Raw genomic sequence first — 14,026 nt, 5'->3', positions numbered from 1 at the left:
TGGTAGAGTGGGGGAGATGCAGGCCATGACATTGCCGATTGTGTTAGGATATAATTCTGCACTGCTGGTGGCCGACAGCACCTCATGGATGCTCAGTGTTCAGTTGCTGAATCCATGCAAAATCTATCCTATATAGTACAGTAGTATTCTACACAACAATATGGAGGAAATCCTCAATGTAAAAGTAGGAATTCATCTGCAAAAGGACTCTGGAATGGTCACTCTTAATGATACTGTTGTGGACAGATGCATCCGCAAGAGGTATATTAATAACGATGAGGCCATGTATGTTTTTCCCTCAACATTCACCACACAGACCTATGTTCTTAAGGACTTGACCTGCTCAATTAGTAGTGTTGCCGTTGAGCCATCTTTGGTGATCCCCATCCAGAGTACATGTATGGCATTTCCATTTCCAATTCCTTGGTCAGTGGGGTGGATAATTATTTCTTTTGCCAGATTTTGTAGGATTTAGGTACTATTTAGTGGTTTCCCAGGCCATAAGCAGAGGGAAGTCATACGTTTCACAATCTATTCTGAAGAAGGGTCACTGGACCCAAAACATTAACTCTCATGTTAGTATGACAGCAATATGGTTATTGAAATGACAAGCAACCATGAAGTCAGGATCATTCCTACAGACAAGGCAGAGGTGTTCAGTAAAGCACTGACCCAGCTGCATTTTGTCTCTCAGTGTAGAGGGGACCACATTGTGAGCAGTGAATACAGTAGATTAGATTTAAAGCAGTACATTTAAAAAGCTTGCTCATTTGGAAGTGGTGTTTAAAACCTTGGACAGTGAGGAGGGTGTAGGTGAATGTGTGGATGTTACACCTTCTGCAATTGCATGGGAAGATTGCACAGGGGACTGACAAAGTGTTAGGAATTGATCAGGATATCATGGAGGGAACAGTCCCTGAAGAATGCTGACAGTGAAGGGGAAGGAAAGATGGTGGTGCCTTGCTGGAGGATATACAAATGGTGGACGATGATCATTTGAATGTGGAGACTGATGGGGTGGAGACTGAAGGCAAGGGGAATCTATGAAGGTTATTTGATGAAGGGCAGGAAGGGGTGAGGGCAGAAATGCAGGAGATGTGTTGGACACAGTTCAGAGCACACAGCAGCAGGTCATTTACAGAAAAAGGAGGTCACATTGACACACCACCTTGTAAGGTGGCATAATTGGAATAGATATTACAAAGATGGAGAGAGTGGGAGAATGGAATGGAGTCCTTTCAGGAAGCAGAGTGTGATGAAGTGTTATCGAGGGAACTATGGAAACTATACCCGACCAAAATGTGAACTTGGTTTCTCTCTCCACAGATAGTTCCAGACCTGCTGAGTTTCTCCAGCAATTTCTGTGTTTGTTTTTTAATAATTTCCTTGATTTCACGGCTCAGTCCCAGAATCATTCCGGTGAATTACTAAGAACAGGCTTTTCTGAACCTTGAGCCAAAACGTGTAACAAATACAAATATGATTAAGACTGAATAGTCCTAGTTCAAGTCAAACCCAGTGGGCACAGAGTGAATACCCTTAACATTTGTAAATTCTCAGCATATCAATGTTTTGAAAGGTGAAGTGCCCAGAGGAAATTACAATATTCCATGTAGAGATTCTCCAGTGATCTGAGGATATCTTCAATTTATGAATTAAAATTGATATGGTAAACATAGAAACATAGAAAAGTACAGCGCAGTACAGGCCCTTCGGCCCTCGATGTTGCGCCGACCAAAGCCTACCTAACCTACACTAGCCCAATAACCTCCATATGCTTATCCAATGCCCGCTTAAATGACCATAAAGAGGGAGAGTCCACCACTGCTACTGGCAGGGCATTCCATGAACTTACAACCCGCTGAGTAAAGAATTCACTCCTCTAAAAGATTTCCTGATCTACCACTTACAGGAAGAGTTTATTATAAAACAGGTTTATGCTTTAGTGAAAACAGCATTAAAAACTAAGTTGTTTTGGTGCTAGCCAGACATTATCTGGATATATTGAATTCAGTTGTAGAACCTGCCAAAGGATGAGCTTGAATTTAGAACCACTGGCCTGTTAACAAAGTACCGTGACCATTATAAACAAAAACAGAAACTGCTGGAAAAGCTCAGCAGGTCTGGCATTATCTGAGGAAGGGTCACTCGACCCAAAACGTTAACTCTGATTTCTCTTCACAAATGCTGCCAGACCTGCTGAGCTTTTCCAGCAGTTTCTATTTTTATCTGTAATGATCATGGCACTTTGTTAGGGGGAGAGGACAGAGAGGTCTGAGTCTTTCATTTATAGCACCACCTAATGAGCGCAGCCTACCCTGCACCAGGGTTGTTGACATAACAAAATTGAACAGAAATATTAACACAGCAATATGCAAAGTACACGTGACTGCAAAGTGGGACAGGAAATTGTAATAACAGGAGGCTCATAGACAACGTGTACTCCGAAGGCAAAATTTTTAATATACGTTGTCTATGATCCTTCTGTTATTACAATTTCCTGTCTCACTTTGCAGTCACGTGTACTTTGTATATTGCTGTGTCAATATTTCTGTTCAATTTTGTTATGTCAACAATCATGGTGCAGGGTAGACTCTGCTCACTAGGTGGTGCTATAAGTGAAGGACTCAGACCTCTCTTTCCTCTCCCTAGAACAAAGCTATTTTATACGTGAGAAAACTACATAACTGACCACACTGACAATTTACCAATGACCAGAAATTATGTCTATGTCTTTTTCATTAGCGTATATCTCACATTGCTGATACTATAAAGCTACATTTTTTACTGAAGAACAACACGTTCATTGAGGAAACAGTGCTTAGAGTCATAGTGATCTACAGCACGGAAACAGACCCTTCAGTCTAATTTGTCCATGCCGACTAGATATCCTAAATGAATCTAGTCCTATTTATCAGCATTTGGCTCTTATCCTTCCAAGCCCTTCCTATTCATACACACACCCAGATGCCTTTTAAGTGTTGTAATGTTTCATTAACCTCATGGTCCAAACATTTCAAACAAGATTTATCAATCAATGCCAGCATCAAAAAGAGCTCACTTGGACTCTGAACTGAATAACGTAACAATTAGAAGGTTCTCGTTTGGGGATCGCTACCATACACTATGACCACTTGCAAGTGCATATTGTTCCCCTGAAGGCAATAATTTATATAAAATAACAGTTACATTTTCTTTCTGTCCTGACCTCATCTTTGGGCTCCCATTGGACGTTTGTAGAGGACCTGGAACTCCAGACTATACTTAGGTTGATACAATGAACAAGAGGATAAATCTCTGCTGGTTGCATTTGTAAAATAAAAATCAATAATAATTTCTTAAGTGAGAAAGGATTTGAATCATACAGGAAGAAGAGAGACAATGTCAAACAGCTACTGCTGTGTTTGTAACAATAACCTGTATCCATTCATGGTATCGCTCATGGAGTTAATTTAAGAGAACAATACACTCTCCTGATAAGGGCATCACTGACAAGTCCACCATCCAGTGCCCATCCCTGGATATGAGTGACAACAATGCTTTGATACAATGGGGTAGCTTTTATTCAGCTACTCTGAGGAGGAGGCTGGACATTATGAGTCAACTATGTTGGTATGGGATTGGGAGTCACATGTAGGCCTGACCAGGAACAAAGTTGATTTTTTTATAATAATCCGACAACCGTGATATTTCCATTTCTAGATTTTGTTGGTAAGATTTCAACTGATTCTGTGAATTACAAGCCCAGTCTTCTGGGTCCATAGTAAACCATCATAGTCAGTGCATTCCTATACAATATTAGCAATAAGTGCACTATTAATTAAACAAGTTCCCATGAAAGTAACTTCCCATAAATTTAAACAAATGCATTTAGAATAAGCCATTTGACACATTATTAAGTTAGCAATAATTTTATAAAGTTAAAAATCACACAACACCAGGTTATGGTCCAACAGGTTTATTTGGAAGCACTAGCTTTTGGAGCTAGTGGATGGAGGAGCAGCGCACGGAAAGCTAGTGCTTCCAAATAAACCTGTTGGACTATTACCTGGTGTTGTGTGATTTTTAACTTTGTACACCCCAGTCCAACTCCAGCATCTACAAATAATAATTTTATACATTTAACACACTTGTTCCACAATTCACACAGATTTCAGTCCCTGATCTGTTCAATTCTCAATGTCACAATGAGTTGCTCCAATTAGGAACTGGATGAGGCCATTCAGCCCATTCACTTAGATCATAGTTGAGATGCTTCTTAACTCCATCTAACCACAACTTGATTCCTTCAATCTTAGCACCCTTGGTTAACAACAATCTTTTGATCTCAATTTTTGAAATTATGAATCCACATTTGGCCTTTTTTAATTAAGAGGTCTTACACAGGTTGTCTTCATCATCAGAACTTACTCTTCTTTCACTGTAATCAGCTCAAACATTGGCTGGGGTTTAAGATTTCATTAAGGCTTTTAATGGGGATACTAAGGGGAAGTTTGGGCATAATGGAAATGCAAAGAGATGTCAGTTCATTAAGTATAAATCATCATTAACATCTGGTGGAGAGATTTCCAGAATCCTGCGACCCCTTTCTATGAAGAACTACCTCCTGACATCACCCCTGAAGAATCAAGTTCAATTATTAGGGTTATATACGCTCTTGTCCTGACCATCTGCCCAGGCTCAGTTACCTGGATAGCTCCAGCAGAAAAGCTGGCAGAGACAAAATGTTAAACGCCCTGGTTCTTTGAATCCACGGTTCAGTATGCCAGGAATTGTGTGTGAATGAGCCCTAAGCTGTGTACTTCCTGAGAGATGAATTTACCCCAAATCTATCTACAATTTGTTAAAAATCTAGCATACCGAGCCCATTTATTGCACAGTGTTATCACATCTTATCACACTTTGATGATAATGTCTTCTTGCTTTAAATTTGTACCTCCAATTTATAGCCTGCTCTATAGCCTAGAATCTCAGGGAAGGAAGTGGCCGTTAGATCCATGGTGCCTGTGCCAACCTCTTAAGGGAGACAGAGCTGAAAATGTGTTGCTGGAAAAGCGCAGCAGGTCAGGCAGCATCTAAGGAGCAGTAGAATCGACGTTTCGGGCATGAGCCCTTTCGCCCGAGACGTCGATTCTCCTGCTCCTTGGATGCTGCCTGACCTGCTGCGCTTTTCCAGCAACACATTTTCAGCTCTGATCTCCAGCATCTGCAGTCCTCACTTTCTCCTCTTAAGGGAGACCGTCAATTAATTGCACACCCTCTTCTTTTTCCCCATAGGCCTGAAGACATTTCATTTTCAAAAGGATTTGTCTGATTCTCTTTCATGACATTCTCATCAAACAATACTGCACAGGAACAATGCTGTTGGCCCTCCAAGGTTCTCATAGAATCTGTGTCTACTGCTCTCTTTGGGAGTGAAGTCCAGATTACATAAACTTATGACTAAGAACTTTGATTTTAGATCATCCGTGAACAAAGTTCAATTATCTTTAAAGTTTTGCACGCAACGTAGAAATATCACACTTGCTCCATTCTGCAGCAATATAGTTTGTGCCATGCTTTGTTACAAAACTGTGAACAAGCCACAGAGCTGAGAATTGCATATCAGCCATCTCGCACGTGGAACACATTTCTCACAACTCTCACACTCACGTTGTGTCACACTTTCTCTGCCGCGCCTGGTTGGGAACATCCCTGATATGGGCCATCTTCCGCCAGTGCAACCATTTCTCCCTTATCCGACCAAACCTTTGGTCACCTGTTCAGTACCTCGCTACAGAATCAGAGAATGGCTGCTTCACTGAAAAGGATGTCGGTTAGCTCTGATGACTGGACAGCTGGTTACTGATACCAACAGACTGAGTTCAATTCCTCCACTGACTGAGGTCACTGGAAAGGTCCCACTTTCTCAACTTTGTCCACCACCTGAAGTGTGGTGACCTTCAGGTTAAAATCACCACCAGTTGCCTCCATCTCTCTGTGGTCTTCTAGGACTTTGATGACTTTCCTTGCAGCACAGTAGAGAGACCCTTCAGACTGTCAAGTCTTTGCTAGTTCACCATAAGCTGGTTTCAGCATTTTCCTTTCAAATCCCTATCCCCTTTTGAAACCACAAAGGAACTCAATCCAGTTTCTAACCACAAGGTGCCTCCAGTTAATTTCCCGATTAAATTAAGCCACGTCCTTTGCTTCTCAACCCTACCATCAACATTCCTGATGAAGGGCTTATGCCCGAAACGTCGAATTTCCTATTCCTTGGATGCTGCCTGACCTGCTGCGCTTTTCCAGCAACACATTTTCAGCTCTGATCTCCAGCATCTGTAGACCTCACTTTCTCCTACCATCAACAGAATACTTTCTCCCTACCTCAAAGAATTCTGAAAGTTGGAATCAGGAAAGGAAAAACCAGTAAAACCTTGTCAGTGGTACAACTGGCCCAACTTGTTTTGCATACCTTAGAACAGTGGTCTAGTATGACCAATATATTCATTTCATGCATTACTGCTTAGTTTTACTGGCTTCTCTCTCTAGATGCTCAGACCCCAAGTGTAGGCTGTGGGTCAGTAATGGAGTTCCAGCTGAATTTCACCCACTTTAACAGGCCCACTCTGCTGTCTCAGTTTTCAGCGAGGAGTCTTAACCTCTCAACAGGGGGGTCAGAGTCATAGAGATGTACAACATGGAAACAGACTCTTCAGTCCAACCCGTCCATGCCGACCAGATATCCCAACTTCCTGACCTGCTGTTTCCGGCACACCCCTCTATCAAATCTCGTTTCAATCATTGCATCTCCAGCAAAAAGTCTTGTTTGACAGTGCTGCAGTGAAGCAGTTCGCTCTGCTAAAAAGGTGCTATCCAAATGCAGGTTATCGTTTCCAATCTTGCCAGTAGATGCTGCTCGCCAAAGAGAATCTGATCCTAAATTTAAGTTGATTCTGCCTCCAGTAATGACATCCTCCTGTCTGTGCTGCTCTCACACCCCATTACATGTTGTTAACCAGAGATTTTTAAACCCACTTCCTGAAATGCATACCCACCCATCCTGAAACTTACATTTCCAGCAGAAGCTGACACATTTAACCTCACAAAAAGCTACATTGGTTCCCTGGGGACAAACTCAAATGACAACAAGAGGTTAGCGGGGAGGGCAATAAAACCGACTCCACATCGCAGACCTCCCCATAGTATTTTGACTGGGGTTTACAATAAACATTACAGCAGCCAGCAAGGAATGATACACACCTTTCCCAACTCGACTGTGGGATGATATTATTTTAATTTCTCCAGCTAAAGCTTGCTTTGGGGGCTAGATATATAAACCCCTTTCACTAAATACATGAACACAATTCCACCTTTCTCCATCCCCAGTTCTTCCTGCTAGCAGACTCCACTGCTTTCATCTGTACCAAATCCTTTTCTCCTTTCCTGCTGTATACAGCATTTAGCGTATTGGTCCATTTAAAATCTGACACATGCATTTTGAACTGAACATGCAAGAACTGTCATTCCCTGGGAAGGAAACAGTGAGAGAGATTGAACCGTCTCCAAATACAATCAACTCACAAACTGAATCATTTCCCCGGCAAACGAGGGATGGTGGGGGGGAATGGATACACATGCAGTCAGAATGAAACTGCAAATGCACAAAGCATCTTTTTTTTTGTAAATGCAGCAACAACACGGAAAAGCCCGAGTTGTAACCGGGACAGGAATCAGAGTGTCAAATGATTAATAATTCAATATTTGTGCATCTTTCACTGATTTTGGGATCAGATTCCTGGAGTTTCTCCTGTGTGGCTGAGGGGGGTAAAGGGGGTAACAGTGGGGGTAGTGGGGTGGGACTGGCACCAACCTGCACTGCCAGCTGCTCCCGGTGCTGCTGCTGCCGCCGCCGCTGCGATGCTCGGGGACCGCGGCTCCAGCTCCCGATCCTCCGCCCACATCAGCCCCGCCAGCCGCTCCAGCTCCAGCTCCAGCGCGGGGGAGTGAGGAGGGGGGAAAACGCGCGTCGCCGCCGCTGCATGGGCGCGCTCCCGGGCTCTCTGATGGGAGAGGGCGCGCGCGACTGTCCGTGCGCGCTCCCGTCACTGAAACTGATGGGATGTTGAGGGGGGGACGGGGGTGTGGGGGGGGGGGTCACACAAAAAGTTTGGGGTGAGCAGAAAGTTGTTTCAATCAATTTCTTCACCCTCTCCCCCACTCCTCACCCTCTCCCCCACTCCTCACCCTCTTCCTCACCCCTCACCTTCTCCCCACTCCTCACCCTCTTCCTCACCCCTCACCCTCTTCCCCTTCCTCCCCCTCTTCCCCGCTCCTCACCCTCTTCCCCGCTCCTCACCCTCTCCCCCGCTCCTCACCCTCTTCCTCACCCCTCACCCTCTTCCCCGCTCCTCACCCTCTCCCCCACCCCTCCCCCTCTTCCCCACTCCTCACCCTCTCCCCCACTCCTCACCCTCTCCCTCACTGCTCACCCTCTTCTCACCCTTCACCCTCTCCCCCACTCCTCTCCCTCTTCCCCACTCCTCACCCTCTTCCCCACTCCTCACCCTCTCTCCCACTCCTCACCCTCTTCCTCACTCCTCACCCTCTCCCCTACTCCTCACCCTCTCTCCCACTCCTCACCCTCTTCCTCACTCCTCACCCTCTCCCCTACTCCTCACCCTCTCCCCCACTCCTCACCCTCTCCCCACTCCTCACCTCTTCTTCACCCCTCACCCTCTCCCCACTTCTCACCCTCTTCCTCACCCCTCACCCTCTTACCCACTCCTCACCCTCTTCCTCACCCCTCAACCTCTCCCCCACATCTCACCCTCTTCCCCACTCCTCACCCTCTTCCTCACCTCTCACCCTCTCCCCCACTCCTCACCCTCTTCCCCACTCCTCACCCTCTTCCCCACTCCTCACCCTCTTCCTCACCCCTTACCCTCTTCCTTACCCCCTCAGCCACTTCCTCACCCCCTCATATCTTCCTTCCCCCTCTCCCTTCCTCACCCCCTCACCCTTATCAACACTCACTCACTCATCCCTTTGACCTCACTCCTACATCTCCTCACCTCCCTTACTTAGCCTTCCCTTCTTCCTCCTTCCTCTCCTCACCCTTTCCCTCACCCTCACAACCTCCTTACCCAGCCTACTCAACCTCTTTAACCCCCTCCACCCTCCCTCATCCCCTTTCTCTTTTTCTTTCCCCTTCCCCACACCTCTTCCTTACTCCTTGCCTCACATGAGAACCAGGCCATTCAGCCCCTCACGCCTGCTCCAGCATTCATTAAGATCAGCCATGATCCTATTGAAAGACTAAGCAGGTTCGAGGGGCCTACTTCTGTAACTATTCATTATCGTTTATAGTCCAAGAACATGGGTAATCTCACTGGTGCCTGTACTCCTCTTTCCTGTCTGTTCCCTGTAATCCTTGACTCCCTGTTGAGCAATGAATTCTAACGCATGCCTTGACTTTTGTTAATGGCCTGGCCTCCATTGCTCTCTGGAGAAGAGAATTCCTCATGCCATTACCACTCTGAGAGAAGAAATTCGTGCACATCTCCATCATATTATGGGAGATCTCTTATTCTGAAATTGTGTCCTTAGTTCTAGATTCCTCTTGTGTGTACTACATCTCTCTGCATCAACCCTGTCAATAGAATCATCCATCATTCTAAACTCCAGTGAGTATCTGCTCAATCTACTCAGCCTTTCCTCAAAAGAAAAATACTTTCTTCACACAAATAAGCCTAGTGAACTTTTTCTGAACTACATCCCCATCTCGACAGCTCTCACCTTCCTCCTGTTCCTCTCACCCACTTATTTTCCCTTATCTGCTATTCAACGTATCTCATTCTTCCTCCCCAGTCCCTCACTTTCCTTCCATTTCTGCTCATCTCTGCAGGATGTTTGCTAAGTTAGATGGCATAATAAGTCATGTTCATTTTTATTCATCTGTGGGGAGTATGGACATCCCTGACAAACACAGAAAATAGGAACAGGAGTAGGCCATTCTGTTAGTTAAGCCTACTCCACCATTCCATAGGATCATGGTTGATCTTCTAACTCGAAAGCCTTTAGTCCTAAGAGTTATATCTAACTCCTTTTTGGAAACACTCAAATGTTTTTGTCTCAAAGTGTTTAGAGGGATATAGGCCAAATGCAGGCAAATGGGTCTAGATTAAGTTAGGATATCTGGTTAGCATGGACAAGATTGGAGGGTCTGTTTCCAATGTTATGGAGCTCTTTGACTCTATGACTACTTTCTGTGGCAGAGAATTCCATGGTCTCACCATTCTCTAGGTGAAAAAATGTCCCCTAATCTCAGTCCCAATGGCCAACCACACCTTAGACTGTGACCCCGATTCTGGTTTCCCCAGTCAATGGCAACATTCTTCCTGCATTTACTCTGTTTCGACCTGGTACAATTTTAGAATAGTGCCAATTTAGAGTCATAGAGATGTGCAGCATGGAAACACACCCTTCGTCCAACCTGTCCATGCCGACCAGATATCCCAACCCAATCTAGTCCCACCTGCCAGCACCCAGCCCATATCCCTCCAAACCCTTCCTATTCATACACCCATCCAAATGCCTCATAAATGTTGCAATTGTACCAGCCTCCACCACTTCCTCTGGCAGCTCATTCCATATACATACCACGTTCTGCGTGAAAAAGTTACCCCTTATATCTTTCCCCTCTCACCCTAAACCTATGCCCCTCTAGTTCTGGACTCCCTCACCCTAGGGAAAAGACTTTGTCTATTTATCCTATCTATGCCCCTCATAATTTTGTAAACCTCTATAAGGTCACCCCTCAGCCTCCGACGCTCCAGGGAAAACAGCCCCAGCCTGTTGAGCCTCTCCCTGTAGCTCAGATCCTCCAATCCTGGCAACATCCTTGTAAATCCTTTCTGAACCCTTTCAAGTTTCACAACATCTTTCCAATAGGAAGGAGACCATTGCACGCAATATTCCAACAGTGGCCTAACCAATGTCCTGTACAGCCACAAAACGACCTCCCAACTCCTGCTCTTAATACTCTGACCAATAAAGGAAAGCATATCAAATGTCTTCTTCACTATCCTATCTACCTGCGACTCCACTTTCAAGGAGCTATGAACCTGCACTCCAAGGTCTCTTTGTTCAGCAACACTCTCTAGGACCTTACCATTAAGTGTATAAGCCCTGCTAAGATTTGCTTTCCCAAAATGCAGCACCTCGCATTTATCTGAATTAAATTCCATCTGCCACTTCTCAGCCCATTGGCCCATCTGATCCAAATCCTGTTGTAATCTGAGGTAATCCTCTTTGCTGTCCACTACACCTCCAATTTTGGTGTCATCTGCAAACTTACTAACTGTACCTCTTATGCTTGCATTCAAATCATTTATGTAAATGACAAAAAGTAGAGGACCTAGCACCGATCCTTGTGGCACTCCACTGGTCACAGGCCTCCAGTCTGAAAAACAGCCCTCCACCACCACCCTCTGTCTTCTACCTTTGAGCCAGTTCTGTATCCAAATGTCTAGTTCTCCCTGTATTCCATGAGATCTAACCTTGCCAATCAGTCTCCCATGGGGAACCTTGTCGAACACCTTACTGAAGTCCCTATAGATCACATCTACTGCTCTGCCCTCATCAATCTTCTTTGTTACTTCTTCAAAAAACTCAATCAAGTTTGTGAGACATGATTTCCCACGGACAAGGCCATGTTGACTATCCCTAATCAGTCCTTGCCTTTCCAAATACATATACATCCTGTCCCTCAGGATTCCCTCCAACAACTTGCCCACCACCGAGGTCAGACTCACTGGTTCATAGTTCCCTGGCTTGTTTTTACCGCTCTTCTTAAACAGTGGCACCACGTTTGCCAACCTCCAATCTTCCGACACCTCACCTGTGACTATCGATCATACAAATATCTCAGCAAGAGTCCCAGCAATCACTTCTCTAGCTTCCCACAGAGTTCTCAGGTAGACCTGATATGGGGATTTATCCACTTTTAACCGTTTCAAGACATCCATCACTTCCTCCTCTGTAATCTGGACATTTTGCAAGATGTCACCATCTATTTCCCTAAGTCTACATCTTCCATGTCCTTTTCTACAGTAAATACTGATGCAGAATATTCATTTAGTATCTCCCCCATTTTCTGTGGCTCCACACAAAGGCCGCCTTGCTGATCTTTGACGGGCCCTATTCTCTCCCTAGTTACCCTTTTGTCCTTAATATATTTGTAAAAACCTTTGGATTCCCCTTAATTCTATTTGCCAAAGCTATCTCATGTCCCCGTTTTGCCCTCCTAATTTCCCTCTTAAGTATACTCCTACTTTCTTTATACTCTTCGAAGGATTCACTCGATCTATCCTGTCTATATCTGACATATGCTTCCTTCTTTTTCTTAAGGAAGAAAACCCTCAATTTCTTTAGTCATTCAGCATTCCCTATACCTACCAGCCTTCCCTTTCACCCTGACAGGAATATATTTTCTCTGGATTCTTGTTACCTCATTTCTGAAGGCTTCCCATTTTCCAGCCATCCCTTTACCTGCAAACATCTGCCTCCAATCAGCTTTTGAAAGTTCTTGCCTAATACCGTCAAAATTGGCCTTTCTCCAATTTAGAATTTCAACTTTCAGATCTGGTCTATCCTTTTCCATCACTATTTTAAAACAAATAGAATTGTGGTTGCTGGCCCCAAAATGCTCCCCCACTGACACCTCAGTCACTTGCCCTGCCTTATTTCCCAAGAGTAGGTCAAGTTTTGCACCTTCTCTAGTAGGTACATCCACATACTGAATCAGAAAATTGTCTTGTACATAGTTACAAAATTCCTCTCCATCTAAACATTTAACACTATGGCAGTCCCAGTCGATGTTTGGAAAGTTAAAGTCCCCTACCATATCTACTCTATTATTGTTATAGATAGCTGAGATCTCCTTATAAGTTTGTTTCTCAATTTCCCTCTGACTATTGGGGTTCTAATTGCCCTTGACAGAAGTTAAAGATCATCCACATTGCTGTGTGTCCAGAGTGTTACATGAAGGCCAGGCCAGGTGAGGACAGCAGAGTTGAGATGATATGCAATGTAATTTTTCCAGCACATTCCTGGCCAGCCTACAGCTGTCCACCCTCCATCAACCTGAGCTCAATAAAAATCTCAACCGCCTTACCCATCTCCCCGGTCCATGCTGACCAGTGTTGACTCCCAGTGAAGCAATGTCTCGTTGTTAGAATTTTGGTCTTCATCATCAAATCCATTCCATGACTTCACCCCTCCCTACTTCCACAATCTATTCCAACATCACAGACTGCTGTCCATGCTCTCCTAATTCCAGCCGCATGACTGACCATCCTTTGATTTTAAATTTAATGTTGCTCTCGCTCTCTGTGCACCTCCTCTGCAGTTGTAACATCATACTCTTTGCTCTGTTCTATTTCCCTAATGCACTTTGTATGCTATGATCTGCCTGCAATGCATGCAAGACAAATTTTTTCACTGTACTTAGGCTCATGTGACAATAATAAGTCAAATCAAGTTTCCACTACACCATGATTGGTAGCAGCTAAACACTGGAATTCTCTTGTTGAAAGTTTTAACCACTTTAAATCTCTCTCCTTTTTTTAAGACACTCCTTAAAGTCTCTTTGACTAAGCTTTTGGTCAATCTTCTGTTATCTCCTCATGTGATTTTGTTTAGATTTTGGTTGCCAGCCCTTCCCTGCAGGATATTGGGCTGTTTATGTTCCCCTAGAGATAGAGTCATAGAGTCATAGAGACGTACAGCATGGAAACAGACCCTTCGGTCCAACCCATGCATGCCGACCAGATATCCCAACCCAATCTAGTCTCACCTGGCAGCACCAGGCCCATATCCCTCTAAACCCTTCCTATTCATTTGCCCATCCAAATGCCTCTTAAATGTTGCAATTGTACCAGCCTCCACCATATCCTCTGGCAGCTCATTCCATACACGTACCATCCTCTGCATGAAAAGGTTGCCCCTTAGGTCTCTTTTATATCTTTCCCCTCTCACCCTAAAC

The sequence above is a fragment of the Hemiscyllium ocellatum genome, chromosome 10, assembly GCF_020745735.1.
Source record: "Hemiscyllium ocellatum isolate sHemOce1 chromosome 10, sHemOce1.pat.X.cur, whole genome shotgun sequence".
Lineage (NCBI taxonomy): Eukaryota > Metazoa > Chordata > Chondrichthyes > Orectolobiformes > Hemiscylliidae > Hemiscyllium > Hemiscyllium ocellatum.
Note: the sequence above shows the minus strand (reverse complement) of the source record.